The sequence below is a fragment of the Lacerta agilis genome, chromosome 7, assembly GCF_009819535.1.
Source record: "Lacerta agilis isolate rLacAgi1 chromosome 7, rLacAgi1.pri, whole genome shotgun sequence".
NCBI classification, from domain to species: Eukaryota; Metazoa; Chordata; class Lepidosauria; order Squamata; family Lacertidae; genus Lacerta; species Lacerta agilis.
Window position 1 is genome coordinate 2279317 of NC_046318.1, and position 16428 is coordinate 2295744.

Genomic DNA, 16428 nt, shown 5'->3' on the forward strand with positions numbered 1-16428 from the left:
TGCAGGAGAGGGAGCGGCGAAAATTGAGGAGGATTTGGGGGGGGGGGCTGATTGTTTCAGGGGGCTTCGGGACAGGGAAAATCCCGAGGAAAGATGCGCCGAGAGAGAGGAGGGGCCGAAGGCGAAGGCGCAGAACAGAAGCAGCCCAGGGAAAGGGGGACAGGAGAGGGGGCCAAGGTGCGCAGGCGCGCGCCCCGCCGCTTCTCCAGCTTCCAGCGGCAGAGCGCCTTGTTGCTTCGGGCTGACGGGCTCTTTGTCCGCAGCAGAAACCAGGTCATCACCGCGGAGGGCCTCCTCCTCCTCCCTCTCTCTCTCTGCCCTCCTCCCCGCCTTCATCTTCTCGGTGTCTCGGCAAAGGGCAAGGTGCGAGGGCAACCTGGGAGAGATGTGTGGGCGACTTGCAGTTGCCCAAAGAGCTCCTCCAGCGCGAGCGACGCGCTTAGGGCGGGAACCAGGGGACACCGAGCTCGTTAGCACAGCAGCACCCAGGGCAGGGCAGACCCGCGTGCGCCCTGGCCGACACTCAACAGGGAGTCGCTCGCAGTCGCAGCCACGCCTGAGGGGTGCATGCCTGTTTCGCGCGCGCCTTTCCAGGTCGAAGGCTGGGATCTGGAACGCGCTTACTGGGGAGTTTGCCCCACTGAACACCGTGGGGCTAACTTCTTATTAACGAGTGCTTTTTTCTGAGGGGGACACATACCCCTAAACATTTTGTGAATCTTTGTACCTTTGTCCATTTACTGTCTTTATTTTTCCTGATTTGAACTATAAAATGGTGGTTTTCTTGAGTTAAAATGAGAGTACCCCTACCTAAAAAAATTTTTAAGGAAAAGAAAAGCACTGTTAGTAACAATGCATAGGATTAAGCTGCAAGGGATGAATACACATCAGAATTTTAGGGTAGGCCCATACCTAACAGCTGCCAAGCTCAAAAAAGCCTTTATTTAATAATAGGATGTGATGGGGAGTATATGTTTTTTCTTCCCCGTTCCCAGTTCCTCAATACTGTTATGTTTTATGGTAAAGGAAAGCTGAGAAGCGTTTTCAAGGATCCTGCAAGGGAGGTCCCGTGCTTAACAGATTTCTTTCCACAGCAGGAGCTACGAGGTGGCACTTGCTGGCCAGTATTGCAATGCGCACTCAGACGCGCAAAGCGATCCATATTTCCGCCTAAGCAACAGCAGTCTGAAGTGGCCGCAGCGGGCTTTTATGTTCTTCTTCAATCAGAGGTTTTCCCGCCTGGCACAAGTGAGCTTCCTGCAACAAATTTCATTCTCTTTGCGAAACTCGCGCTCTTCCACACTACAGGCCTAACCCGGCAAACCTCTTCTCCGCAAACCTCGCTTCAGTGTGTCTGGGGCTTCGTGTCAGAGGAGCTCATGCAGAAGAATCCAACTCCTCCTCCTGCTGCTCCTCTTGGATTATGCCCAATGCGTTTGGGTTTCGGGCATCAGCTGGTTCAAAACCCAGCTAATTTGGTTTAAGTAGGCTCCTGGTGGATGGGCCGTTCTGACACAGTTTCTTTAAAGTTGATGAAGGCGCCCTCGGTGGCTCTGGGAGGGAGCGAGCGAAAGACAGGGAGAGGAAGGGGCCGGAGGAGGCTCATACATTTTAATCCAGCCCGTGCACTTTGCTGTTTGACATCTGATGCTAAATCAAGGGGTCTAATCAAGTAGCCAAAAGGGGAGAAAGAAAAGAGTCTGCCTGTCTCCCTGTGCTTCTTCTCTCCCCCCGCCCTGTCACCTTTGTCAAGGAAATTAACCTCTTGCTATTGAAAGGGAACCGCGGCCAATCTGGAGGAGCAAGAGGCACGTGTTGCTGGGGGGCCCACCATGGAGGGGGGAGAGGGGGAGAGGGGAGCTGTGCCCTCCCTCCCTCTCCAGACAAGACAACGCCTGCAGAAGCTATCGAGATGCTTCCTTCCGTTGACGCAGCAGCAAAGTCACAGCTGATCCTGCCTGGGGGGGTTGGGGGGGTGGAACTGGGGCTCCGCCAATCCTGATCAACATGCCAAGGAAACAGCCGGGACCGAGGACTCAACTTTCTCCAGCTTTCTCTCAACAGCTCTGCCCGCAGTCGTGGAAAGGCATTCCTTAAAACAGAGGAAACAGAGGAAAGATCGAGGGGGAGTCCTCCTGGCCCTCCTGCCTGCCTGCCGGTGTGTGCGCAGCTCGCAGCGTCCCGAGCCCAGAGCTGTTTTTTCTCCCTGGTGCTGAAGTTAGCAAGAACACCGATGTGCTTTGGTTTGACAGAGCCGCCGACAGCCAAGGAGTCGGGGCTTTTTTCCCATCCCACAGAAAACGCAACATTGGTGAATGCCTCCTGGTTATAAAGGGAAGAATTTTCCTTTATCCTGTAGCAGTGGTAACAGCAAGATTGGGGGGGGGGGGGCTTTGAAACCTCTCAGCTGTTAGTGAATTTCAGTCTTTCCCAGCTCCTTTTAATAAAAACCGAACCCGCAGGAACATAACACACTCCAACCGGACCTTCTTTTGCGCAAACCCAGTTAAGATGACCGGAACAGTTTGTGTATTCCGTTCATTTCCGCGGAGTTTGCCCATAACTTGTTCTCCCCGGATTTGTGCCTGTGGTTTTAGTAGCTGATTAAAAGGAATGGAAGATGGGAAAGCGGACCTTTCAGGTCTCCGTTTGTTGCGTCAGCAGGAATCAAAGGTTGTTGAATTCGGAGTCCCCAATAAATTCAGGTGCTGAGGACTGTGAATCGTGATTCTGATGTGGAGTCCATATATATTCTCCCAACATGTTCCCTTCCACGGCCTCCCCCCTGCATATCCTTCCCTCTAATTTGAACATGATGAATCAGCAAGCTAATTCGGATTAAGGAGCCCTCTGGAATGCCCACCGCACATAGCTGTTCTTGCCCCACTTATAATTCTATGTCCACAGCTTCTTTTACCATTTTCAGCTATATTTAAAAATAACATAAAACATTATCCTTTTAAATAGTGTAGACTGCAGATAAGAGGGCTAAAGCATTAGGGTGTTGTTGTTGTTGTTTTTTAAGCCCCCCTCATCTTTCTAAATGTAGAAGGGGGAAAACGCCCCCCACCCCACATAAAACACAAGGAATTCATCTTTGGAGGCAGCAGGTTCAAACAGCGAGTGCCATGTATTTACCAAAGGGAATCTATTGAAAGCTATTGAGGCGCTTGGATTCAAAAGACCCTTTTCTTTTTGTGTAGTGGTCGTGCTGCTGATTCTCCCCTTCAACCCGCTCCACGTGGCCGGCTGAAATTGGGGAGATGGCGGGGCTCGCTGCTTTTCAGTCGCATAGCCTACAGTAAAAATGCATTAACACTTGAAACTGGTACAAGGACTCGAAACGCATTTTCGCAACAACAGGGGAAGGAAGAAAGCACGCTCCCGAGCACCCTCTTGCAGAGCAGGTGCAAGCAGTGGCGGCCGCAATTTGCAACTAGCTAAAGCAGGCGGGTGGGGGTTAGGGGCGCGTGGCGGGGGCACCTGGAGCGGTTCCTGCTCTGCAGAAGCCCCGTTGCCTCCTGCTTGCCCCGCTTTTCCTGATCAAACATAAGGAGCAGAGGCGCTTTAGAATCAATGCACTTGTTAACTGGCGCGGTGGGAAACAGTGGACCGAAGTCCAATGAGTCCGCTTGCGCAGGGCGAGGAAGGTGCTGCTCCCCTAACCTGCCCAAAATATATTTAGGATGCAGAGAACATCTCTCTTCCATCCCTTAGCGCTAATCCTGTAACCTCGAGAATAGCAAAGAGTGGATCCAAACCAAATTACAAACTAGTCAGCTCCAAGGGGAAAGCTTGCAGCACACCCCGTCTAAATAGACAGGATATTAAAGTGCTTAAACTTTGGCGCTGGGTCGTGGCAGCCTCAGAGCCGGGAAGCAAGCAGGAGCCGGGAAGGAAATAATAGTTTGGAGGCTGCGCTTCATGACCCTATTAAAGCCTAGGCGACTGCTTCTGAATAAAGGGGGTGGGTCGCGGAGTGTTCACGTTTTTAAAAAATCAACAGGAACTATGCCATAATGAGGGAAAGTTTTAAAAGCAGACCAAGTCTAGCCTCGCTCCAGTGTCAGAGTTCTATAGAGGAGGAGGGAGTGCCTATGAGAATATGGAAGGATTTGCGCAGAGCTCCTTCCCTCCATATACATACTGATTTGAGGGGTCTGACGTTGACAAGGTCTACTTTAAATCAGCTCCGGTTACTAGCACCAAATACTTTTAAAGAAATAAAAACTTATATTTACACAGCTCCTGAGTACTGCAAAGTGTGCATTTCGTGCGGGATGGGAGCGAATAGGATTCTTGTGCCGCGAGGAGATAGAGGCTGTGACCACGGGGGAATATCCAAGCCCTTCTTCCGATGGTCAGCCACTACTTTTTTTATCAATAAAGAGCTAGACTCCGGCTTTGACAGTTGAAGAAAGAGGAAGGAAAGCCTGCTGGCAGTATTCGACCCAATTGCTCAGCCAGACATAAGGGCTCAGCTCCTGCCTTTCCAGTGTTCCAGCCGAAGTGTGCAGAGGCGCTAGGATCGCAGACAAGCAGAAGGCACAGAACTATGAGGCATTTTTCTTAATGCAGCACTATTAAATATTGTCAAGCATGTTAGGCTGCCCGAGCTTCGCTTCTGCGCGTTCTGCACTGATTTGCCATATCTTTCCCAGGGCAGCTTTCCCCAGTCCGCCACCTTCCAGGTTTTTTGGACTCCAGCTCCCATGAACTCCGGGCAAAAAGGCCAACGTAGCTTTTATCATTTTAATTCTAAACATTTGATTGTTTAAAAAAATATTATTTCCCCTTCCCACCCCTTTATGTTTTTAGCTGTTCCTATTTTATCTGTAAGCTGCCTTGAGTCTCTTTTCAGAGAAAAGGGTAGGGTACAAAGAAGACAATGAAAATAGTCCAGGGCCACAAGGAGTGCCCAGCTGGATGCATAACAGCTCAACCTCCCATTGAGAAAGGAGTGGCTTCTCATTGGATATGAGGCCTAGGAAGCTGGAAGCAGGAAGCCAGAAGCAGGAAGCCAGGCCTGGCTGCACCTGGGACTGGGCACAGTTGCTGCTGCTTGAGGCGGGTCCTTCTTCCTTGCCATCAACCTCGCATTCCCCTCTACCTGCCCATTTGAGCAGGGCCTGAGCAAGGGCTGCCCTGCCCTTCAGCTAAGAAGGGGGGGGTGAGGACCCAGGGAAAACCACCCAGGACTGTACCAAGACATTTTTGGCACCTAAAGGACCTCAAAATTCACTCCAACCATCAGATATAGCAGCGTAAGAATACTTTTAAGCATATTAGCCTCTAAACAAATGGTCATGTGGCACATAAAGACTGCTTTCTTGCATTGAGAAATTTATGAGGAAATATACATAAAGCAGCCTAAAGGTTTTGTTAAACCACATGTGGCACATTTAGTGTGCAAAATGCAAAAAGGACTTTATGAACTTAAACAGGCTGCTAGAGCCTGGAATCAGAAGCTACATAAAATGTTACACAACTTGGTACAAGCAAAAGCACACAGACAAATGCTTTGTACATCAAGTCTATCAATGGACAATTTTCTTATATTCTTGCCATCGCTGATGATATGATCATTACCATAGTAAATGACAGAGACTACACACAGGTTGTGAAGCATTTAAGCAAAGATGTAGAAGTCAAGGAACTGGGAAAGATCCAGTACTATCTTGGAATTCAAGTGGAAAGAGAAGAAGGAGGTTAATTTCTTCTTAGCCAAAAGCAAAAGATTTCTGAACTGATCCAAAGCATGCAGATGCAATAAGACTACCCAGTTGCCACACCCATGACTACCGACTATTTCAGGAATCAAGATTATTCAAAGCAGTTGCCAGACAACATTGAGTACAGATTGGAAAGCATTTGTATCTTGCTACTAATACATGTGGGACTTGCTGATCAGAAGGTCGGCGGTTCGAATCCCCGCAACGGGGTGAGGTCCCATCGCTCGGTCCCTGCTCCTGCAGTTCAAAAGCAGTTCAAAAGCATGAAGTGCAAGTAGATAAATAGGTACTGCTCTGACGGGAAGGTAAACGGCATTTCTGTGTGCTGCTCTGGTTTGCCAGAAGCAGCTTAGTCATGCTGGCCACATAACCTGGAAGCTGTACGCCGGCCCCCTCGGCTAGTAAAGCGAGATGAGCGACTGGACCTAATAGTCAGGGGTCCCTTTACCTTTACTAATACATGTATACCTGACTTAGCCAGTGCTGTGGGAATTCCAAGTAGAAAATCAAATGCTCCCACTGAATATGACTGGGCGGGTGTGAAAAGGGTGGTTTGGTACTTATGAAGTACAGTGGTACCCCGCAAGACGAATGCCTCGCACAACGAAAAACTCGCAAAACGAAAGGGTTTTGCGAGTTTTTAGTTGACTCGCGAGACGAATTCGTCTATGGCTGTTTTTCGCAAGACAAAATCGTCTGGCGAGGTACCACTGTAAGCCGGCACCGGACTGCGCCGCGCCGCACTTTAAAGCAGCAGCGAGCGAACAGCAGCGCTGCTGTTTGCCCGCTGCAGCCTTAAAACGCGACGCGGCACGGTCCGGTGCCGGTCGGAAGGGGTGTCAGCCGATCGCGCCCGCCATCTTGGGTGGGCGGGCGCGATCGGCCAGCGCCCCTTCCGACCGGCACGGCACCGGAGCCGCGCTGCACCGTGTTTTAAGGCTGCAGCAAGCGAACAGCCCGGACTTTTTTCCCCACAGGAACGCATTAATTAAATTTTAATGCGTTCCTATGGGAAACGGTGCCTCGCAAGACGAAATTTCCGCAAGACGAAAAGTCTTGCGGAACGAATTAATTTCGTCTTGCGAGGCACCACTGTACGATAAACTGTAAATTAAGATTATCAGCTGTTAGTAATCCTAAAATGATTGGTTTTACTGATGCAGATTGGGCTGCATGTATGACTGATTATAAATCCACAGGTGGATATGTATTTATGTTTGGAAACGGTCCCATTTCATGGGGCAGTTATATACAGAATTGCACAGCTTCCACAGACTCTTAATACATTCCACGGAGTCTTAATACATTGCAGTCACAAATGCGTGCAGATAGATGGCCTAGCTTGATAAATTAACCAAGGACTTTAGGTTGGTGAGAAAGGGGCCTGTTAGTCTGATGGAGGACAACCAGAGTTACCTAAAGCTCTTGCAGTGAGAAATTTCATGCAAGGACAAAGCACATTGGGCTGAGGTACCACTATGTATATGAGGCCATTCAAGAGGGACTTGTAGAACTATCTTATTGCCATACTAAGGAGACTGACTGCAGACATCATGACGAAGCCCCTACCAATGGAGAGTTTTCAGAACCTTTGTGTCAAGTTGGGACTCTCAGGGTGCTTGAATAAAATTTATTTATATAAATGTACTGTATGTTGTATTGCCTGAGAAGGGCTTTACGGCAGCAGTCAAGTACATTTTCCTGTTGCCTAGAATGGACACATAGGGGAATGTGGCTAGACAGGAAGGACTTCCTGTCATACTTGCTCTGGAGCTTCCCCCTGTGCGTGACCAGGTAGATGGGTGTGACCCAAGATGACCAGATAAGAGGACTGGCCACACAACCATCTCTCTCTTGGACTCTTACTCTATGCTTTTCCCCCCTCAAAAAATGTTTAGGGGTACTCTCATTTTGACTCAAGAAAATCACCATTTTATTGTTCAAATTGGGAAAAATACAGTAAATTGACAAAAGTACAAAGATTCACAAAATGTTTAGGGGTATGTGTACCCCTGTGTCCCTCCAGAAAAAAGCACTGCTCTCACTCTTGGACTCTCGCTCTCCTGGATCTTAGCCAGCGCATGGCTCAACATAGCTTCACATAGGATGGAGCCCACAAGCAGAAAGTCTGAGATGTAGCTCAGACTTCTTTTCACTGTAACCACAAGATAAAGCCTGCCTTCAGATTACTGCTGTGAACTGAATGTGAGTAAAACTTTGTTCTTACTTTTAAAGAAGACTGTGTTGTGTTGTTATTATTTTAAGAGGGAAATAAAGGGGAAACGTACCAGGAACAAGCCAGACAGGATTGATTAATTAAAGGATTCTAACGAATCATCATCTTGCTTCCAATAAGTTGCAAAGGGAATGCGCTCTGCAGTTTACTCACTAGCATGAGTGAGGAGGGATAATATCAGCGGTTCGAATCCCTGCCACGGGGTGAGCTCCCATTGCTCGGTCCCAGCTCCTGCCAACCTAGCAGTTCAAAAGCATGCAAAGTGCAAGTAGATAATAATAGGTACTGCACCGGCGGCAAGGTAAATGGCGTTTCCGTGTGCTGTTCTGGTTCGCCAGAAGCGGCTTAGTTGTGCTAGCCACATGACCTGGAAGCCGTCTGCAGACAAACACCAGCTCACTTAGCGTACAGAGCAAGATGAGCACCACAACCCCAGAGTTGTCTGCGACTGGACCTTTCGGTCAGGGGTCCCTTTACCTTTAACTTCCTTAACATTCCCACAATGGAGGGGGAGCCTTGAAAAGGTGTCAAAGAACTGTAAGAACCAGGCTGGCAGGGATGCTGACTGGCATGACAAATGCCCTCCCTCCTCCTGCCTGCCTCCCTAGCAATAAAAAATGGCTCCAGGGCAAGTTCAAAGTGCCTCAGGAGGGCAATGGATATGGGATGCCTCTTCCAGGACCATGCAGGAAACGTGCAGCGGCAGAAGGGACCAGACCAAGGGGGTGTTTGCCACTGGAGGTGGTTGTTTTTACCTCTGCTGCCCCACTTCCTGCCCTAGGAACCTTCAGAAGGGAGGTGCTGCCACAGACATTATGTGGATGTGTATTTCAATGAGTTGAAGAGAGTGACAGTTTATGAGTCACAGGTGGGGAGAGTGTGTATGAAATTTACAGTGCTTATTACAGGTAGGTAGCCATGTTGGTCTGCCATAGTCAAAACAAACAAACAAAAAAATCCTTCCAGTAGCATCTTAGAGACCAACTAAGTTTGTTTTTGGTATGAGCTTTCGTGTGCATGCACACTTCTTCAGATACACTGAAATAGAAGTCACCAGACCCTTAAATATAGTGAGAGAGTGAGGAGTACATCCCTTCTGAGTAATACCCCTCCTCACTCTCTCACTATATATAAGGGTCTGGTGACTTCTATTTCAGTCTATCTGAAGAAGTGTGCATGCACACGGAAGCTCATACCAAGAACAAACTTAGTTGGTCTCTAAGGTGCTACTGGAAGTATTTTTTATTTTGTTTTTACAGTGCTTAGTTTATTTTTTGCTATTTTACTAATGTTGTTTTTTAGGTTATACTGTATTGATTTGCTAATCACATACTATGATTACTGCTTTGATTGTGATGTTTAGCTGATCTTTTAGTTGTTTTGTTAACAGTATTAGCAGTGTTTTATAGATTGTGATTGTTTCACTGATGATCTGCTGCATTTGTGATATTCCACTACCCACTACCGCTATTACCCGCAAGCCACCCTTCACACACGAGCCTTTCCCTTCCCTTCCTCTTAGTTTCTTTTTGCATTTCCCAGGCCCAAGCCTAAGGATGAAGGGCACTGTGTGTGTAAATTTAACATCATCATCCTGGTGATCTGAGTGTGAATCCGAAGCTGCCTGGCACACATATTCGATTCCACACCTTTTCCCGACCTGCATGAAGGCGAGCTCAACTTTTCACCTGGGCCAAACGAAGCCATCTGTCGCTCTGACCTGCATGAAACGCGCTTCCTGAGCAAACTATCGCATTCGCACAAATAGTGAAAAAGAGCAGGTAGAGAGAAACTCGCAAAGGCCATTTAAGACTCGTGAAGGCTTCTCCGGAATTCCTATCGGGGATCAGGGTTACCCCTCGCCGCCTTCAAACCCGCCACGTGTGAACCAATGCCATTGACAAGCGGGGCAGCGGTCTGACGCGAAAAGTTCCCGCGTGGGGACGAGGCTGAAGCTAAACGAGAACGGCGACTTTTCCTCTGAGGAAAGGAAGGCGGGAACTTTTTGTTCGCCGCTCCGCTCCACGATCTAGCCGGGGAGGGGCGGCCCGGCATCCCCGCCGCGCCGGGACCCAGATCCAGATCGGGGCCTACGACTTGCCTTTGCGTTTCCGAAGCCACGCAAGGCGTCTGCGCGGCGAAACGCGAAAGGCGTTCGCGATCGACACGTGTAGAGCACGCGCAGAAACCCTCCTTCGGTGATCGTGGGGATGAGGGGGCAGGCGCACGTCCTCGTGGAAGCGGCGGCATCTGGGGTACCTGAGGTCCAGGAGGACCCGGCGGACAACAAGGGCCGCGACGGGGCTCCGGAGGAGCCTGCGTCCTGTCCCTTCCCGGCTGCCGCCGCTTCGCTGGGCCTCCTCCCCGCCCGCCCTCCTCGCGGCTCTTGTCGCCTCTTCCGCGGAAACAATGGGCGCCTCGCTCTCGCCGTGTTTGACCCGGGCCGAGCAGGTCCTCGGGAGGGAGGCCTTTGTGTTCGCAGGAATTAGCGGTTGTTGTGTCTGCCTGAGGGACACGCGAGAGACACGCGAGCGCCCCCCCCCCCGCTCGCCGCCGCCCTTCGCCTCGCAGGCCGCCCGGCCCCCCCCCCGCCCCCCGCCTCGCTTTGTCCTGCGGCATTAGCATAAAGCTGCCATGGATCTCCCGTTTAAATAATTACATACAAAAGAATGGTGGGGACATGAAAGCGAAAACAAGAGAGAGGGAGCGGGGGAGGGGAGGCGCCACGAAGGAGGGAGGAGGACCCCGGGGGGGAAGAAAAGAGGCTCCGTCGCTTCGTTTTGGAGCCCCCCCCCCCGGCAGTTTGTGCAGTTTAGAAACTAGGAACTGAAACGCAATCACTTCATTTATTAATTAAATTTCTATACCGCCCTTCGCCAGGGCGGTTGACAATATGAAAGCACAAAAATGCATACGAGTATTTGTGAGCGTGTACTCGTGTGTGTGACTTGGCGCCCTCCCCACAAGGACACGTAAAGGCTTCTTCACTCCAGCATCCTGTTCCCCAACGAGCTGCACAAGGGGGGGCATTAACTGCTTGCCCACTGTTGCTCCCCAGCAACTAGTGTTCTGGAGGAAATATATAGCCTGGTAGCTGTGATAATATACAGTAGGCCTACTGGTGTCCCCATGACCCCGCCTCGTTTCAGAATTATGAGGAAGAAAAAGCTTTCACCTTCTTTCCCTGTATCTTGCATATATTATGCAGGATATAATGTATCTTTATTATATCTCCCCCTCCTGGCCACTTACTTTTTTTTTTTTGTTAAATGTCACAACTTTTTGTCATAGGGAAGTTGCTCTGTCCTCTTGACCCTTTTGGTGGGCCTTTTCTGAACTTTCTTCAGCTGTACAATATTCCCTCTGAAGTGTGTAGCAATGATGAAGACTCTGCACAGTAATCCAAGCACAGTTGCACCACTGATTTGTAAAATAACATTATGATTCTGGCACCCCCCCATCCCTTATATCACCGATCCCTTATATTGCTAGTATAGAATTCACCTTTTTTTGGTCAGTCCCATTCCTGGTCAGACAATCACCAGCTCAGACTCCACTGGTGTTCAGGATTTATTTATTTTTGCCTCAATATGCAAAACCCAGATGGGCAGGGTATAAAGAATAAATCATCATCATCATCATCATCATCATTATCACTTTACACTTACATTAATCCACAGTTGACATTTAATGCCCATTTCCCCAGCTTTTACTAGCCTGAACATTTGGGTATCATAACTAAACTTGGCTACATCTGTATGCACCCCTAAATCCACATCAAATGTTAAAAAGTTCTAGTCCCATTACTTCCCTAATGTGAGCTATCAATTTATTTCTGTTCTACTTCCTGTCCTTAAAACATATATCAAGCCCAAAGAGGCTCTGTTCTCTTATCCCATGTCTAATTTGTTCAGCGGTTTCTAGTTTCTGGTCAGAATTTCAAGGCGTTTTGTAAGTCCAAGCAAATGTCAGCTGGAACATCTCTGTTGACATGCTCCTTTACACTATCAACAAACTATAAAATGTTAGTGAAACTCAAACTACATTTGCAGAAAGTATGCTTATTCTTTTTCAGGAGGACATGCTCTTATTTATGCTCAATAATTTGATCTTTAATAAGACTTTCCAACAATTCATCCAGAACTCACTGAATTGTAATTTTGCAACCTCCTTCCTAGATCCCTTTTAAAAATGTTGTTTCACTGGCCACTTTGCAATCTTCAGGTACAGAAGCTGATCTTAGGGACAAGTTACACATTTTTGTTAGATGATTAGCAATTTCACATGTGTGAAAGCCATCTCAAGCCAGTGATTTGTTCTTTTTAAATTTGTCATTAATGCCTAGAACTTTGTCTATTGTCACCAACATTTGTCTCGGTGCCTCAGACTTCCTTTCTGTGAAATTTAGCTCAGGCCCGGTGATCTGCCCTACAACTTCCACTGTAGAGACACTGGCAGAGGCAAAGAATTAATTCAGCTTCTCTGCAATTTCCTTTTCCTCCTTCAGCACACATTTGACTCCCTTGTCACCCAGCTTCCCAAGCTGGTTTCCTGCTTCGAATATAATATACAGTATTTAAAAACTTGTTGTTTATCTTTACATTTTTACTACAAATGTGCTCCTTCAAAAATGTTGTGCAGCCATACTGTGGGCTGCTTGCTTCTCTTTTGTCAAATTGTGTGTTATTTTCTGTTCTCTTAACTGGGGCAAAGCTTCCAATTTCTGCAGGAAAGCTTTTTGTCTCTAAAACCTTCATTTACTTTCCTTATTAATCACACCAGTGTCCTCTTGGACTTAATGGTATTTTTCCTGATCTGTGCCATACTGTTTAGCTGATACACTAATATTGTTATTTTGAATAAAAGCATTTCTGATAATTTGACTCAATTTTGCCTTTCAACTTCCCTTTTGTTTTTTGTTTTTGGTCAATTCCCCTTTTGTTTCCTCTTTTAAAGTTAAAACGTATCTATACTGGACCTTATTCATGATTGTCTACCTGCATATCCGTTTAATTGGATAACCTTGTGGCCACTGTTTGCAGTTGGTTCAACAGCACCTAGCAACTGACACCAGAACCTGGGTGGCATTTAGGATTAAGACCAGGGTTGTCCAACTGTTCTATGGCAGTTGTTTAGCTTCTTGAGAAATGCTCACCCTAACTAAGTACGTAGTAATAATTTCCTGCCACCTACAGCAATTTTGTGGCAGGGTCTGCATTTTTTTAAATGCCCTATCTTTGACTTTATGCCCTCTCTCCTGTAGGGAACAACCCGCTCAGCTCCTCTCTGTCCTTCCTATAGTTTCTATCTGTTGGTTAGCTCCATTCTGCTGGGTCTTCCTTATGCCAAGCACTATATTCTCCTTTAAAACAAAGCACTCCTATTTCGCCTTAATGGCTGTGAGGTTTCTAGCATTATAGTCATTCATTTCTAAAACCAGGTATGCCATAGGGAAGCTCCCTGTCTGCAGCACTATGTGCAATGTCAAGGGGAGAGGATGAAAGTGAACCAGGAGCACCACGCTGGTGCTTCATCCAGAAGGATGGCCACCTTCCATCCCTACTCGGGGTTTCTCAAACTTGGAGCTCCAGCTGTTAGACTACAACTCCATCATCCCTGACCACTGGTCCTGCTGGATAGGGATGATGATGGGAGTTGAAATCCAACAACAGCTGGACGTTTGAGAACATGGATTGCTGCAGGAGAGTTTCCTGTTGGATTGGGCCACCTGCTTTTGGGGTGTCATCCCGACCCCCAAACTCTTCCCACGCAAGAGATCTTGGAAGAAACCTCAGGAAATCGTGGCCGGCAGGAGCGCGCCTTGACGACCCGGACTTCCTTCCGAGGAAGCCTGGTTAGGATGGGGCTGTTCAGGGGCGACGGCAGGGGGAGGCCGGCAGCGAGGCTTCCCAGCCCCTCCTCGCCCTGCTCCCGGGGGCCCTTTGTCCCTTTGCCCTGCCGCGCTCCCTTCCTGCGGCCCGCGCGCATTTGCTCAGCGCTGTGTGCGCTTTCCTCGCCTGCCGCCCCGTTTAATGAGGGAGGCCGTTGCTCCGCGGCTATTAGCATACAGCTGCGGACCGCCGCCGCCTCCCTCCGGGGCGAAGCACACTTTCGCCGAGCGCGATCGCCGCTGCGCTCAGCCAGAACAACAAGCCGGAGCTTCTCACACATGGCTGAGCCGCCCTCTCCTCGGCTCTCTTTCTCGCACGTCTGAATATTGTTAGGCATGTGCCACATCTTCGGAGCCCGCCTTGTCCGGTGCAAATTTTTTTTTATTTGTTATTTTAAAGCAGCAGCAGGAAGGAAAGCGAAAAGGGTGTAAAAAGCCTGCAGCGATGCATTGGCCTTGGCCAAAAAACAAACAAACAAAAAAAACAAAGCCCAGCAGCGCCACCAACCCTCCATCTAAGGTCGTGTTGCCAGACCCGGCAAGCTGGAGCGGAGCCACGCGCTGGTTGCAAGGATAGCTTCGTTTCCGCTTTGCAGAGGCAGCTGCCTGGCGGGGAGAGAGGTTGCTGCAAGACAAGCTAGAGATCGCAGGGAGTTTGCTGCAGGCTGACGCGGGCGCTCCTTGGGATTCCTTGCGCTGCTGGTAGTGGGAAGAAGGCGGCCCGGAGGCAGCAGGGAAGCAAGGAGAAATGGCCAAGTTGAGGCGCTGATTATCACAACCTGATCCTATACAGCTTGGACATGCATAGACCTCCACTGGGTCAAGGCACCACACTGGTGCGGTAGGAGATGATGGCAAGTGTGACAAGAAGATTCAAGGACAATCAAAGAAATTTCTGTGCTGGAGAAGACTTGTTCATAACTTGTACTTTGGGAATGATTCATGTTTTTATGTAGCTGCATTGTTTTATACTTTCTGGATGTCCCACGATCGTATTATAAAGTAGATGTGTTCTGTGTCAAGCACTTTCTTGACACTTTCTTGTTCTGAATCAAGCACTTTCTTTTTTGTTTCCAATGTATTTCTTACCAATAAACAATTTGGTGTGGCAAGAGCAAGGGTTTATTCTGAAAGTGTGGCCCAGAGAAGAGTTTTAGAATCACTGCTTTAATGAAACTCACAAGTCCCAGCCCTACTCCCACCAAATATAGCCAAATCTGCCATCCCTGGTTACATTGGCAAAACTTAAGGGGCAGTTGCAAGAGATTCTCTCAGCCCCTGTAATTCCAGCTCATGGGGCAGGACTGCAGCAGAGCCCAGGCTTTGTACACAGTTTCCCTATTGCCCAGGCATCTCTTTTACCTTAGCCTGAGACTCTAAACTCTGTTAAGCAGATGGCTGCTTGTGTGATGTGATACATAAGTAGCAGTCAAATACACAACATTCCTTGTTTTCCTAGAGTGGACATGCAAGGAGAACTTCCTGTTTCCTCCTGGACTGGGACATACTTCCTCTTGCATGTGACTAGAGGTGGGCGTGACCTTACCTGTGCAGGTAACAAAAGCACAAGGCACACAGCCCTCCTCCCTTCTTCATCTTCCTTTCGTCATGTGAGCTGCAGTGATTGCTAGCTTGCAGTCACTGGGATTATCCCCCCATGGGGGGGGGGTAGATCCATATGTACATATTTGTAACTAAGTCTGCCTTCTGGGATCCAACTGTGAACAGAATGTGACTAAACTACTTTTATATTCTTTAAACAAGACTGTGGCATGCTTATTCTTTTAAGAGGGATATAAGGGAATTTACCAGGTCATTAATATTGAGAGCCTTAAACAAGCCTGCAACCAGCTACCCGCTGTGCGTTTAAAAGGGGAATGTAAAACTCTGATAAGTTATAGAACTTGCTAGCACAAGTTAGGAAGGATATTAATAAACAATATATCCTCTCCTGCCTCCATGAACATTCCCACACTGCTGTGGCCAGAACTGCTGTGGCCTCGCTGGTATAGCAGCTGAGCTTCCTAGAAAAGTTAGATCTGGCCACTGTGCACACCTTGGTCATTTCCCAGCTAGATTTTTGTAGCACACTCTATACGGAGCTTCCCTTCTGAAGAGTATTTGGAAACTTCAGCTGGTGCAAAATGTGACAGCCAGGTTGCTTCATTATCAGAATTTGTATCCTGCTGAATGGTAAATTCCTTAAAGCAGTTTATGTAAAATGTCTGTTAAAATTGTGGGATGTATTATTACTAGAGCAGTCAAGTACAACATCTTCCTGTTGCCTAGAACTGACACACAGGGGGATGTGGCTCTCTGGAGCTTCTTCCCCCATGTGTGACCTGGTAGATGGGCGTGACCCTAGCTGACCAGATAAAAGGGCTGGCCACATAACCATCTCTCTTTTACTCTTGGACTCTTGCTCTCCTGGATCTTAGCCAGCGCATGGCTCAACATAGCTTCACATAGGATGGAGCCCACAGGCAGAAAGTCTGAGATGTAGCTCAGACTTCTTTTCACTGTAACCACAAGATAAAGCCTGCCTTCAGATTACTGCTGTGAACTGAATG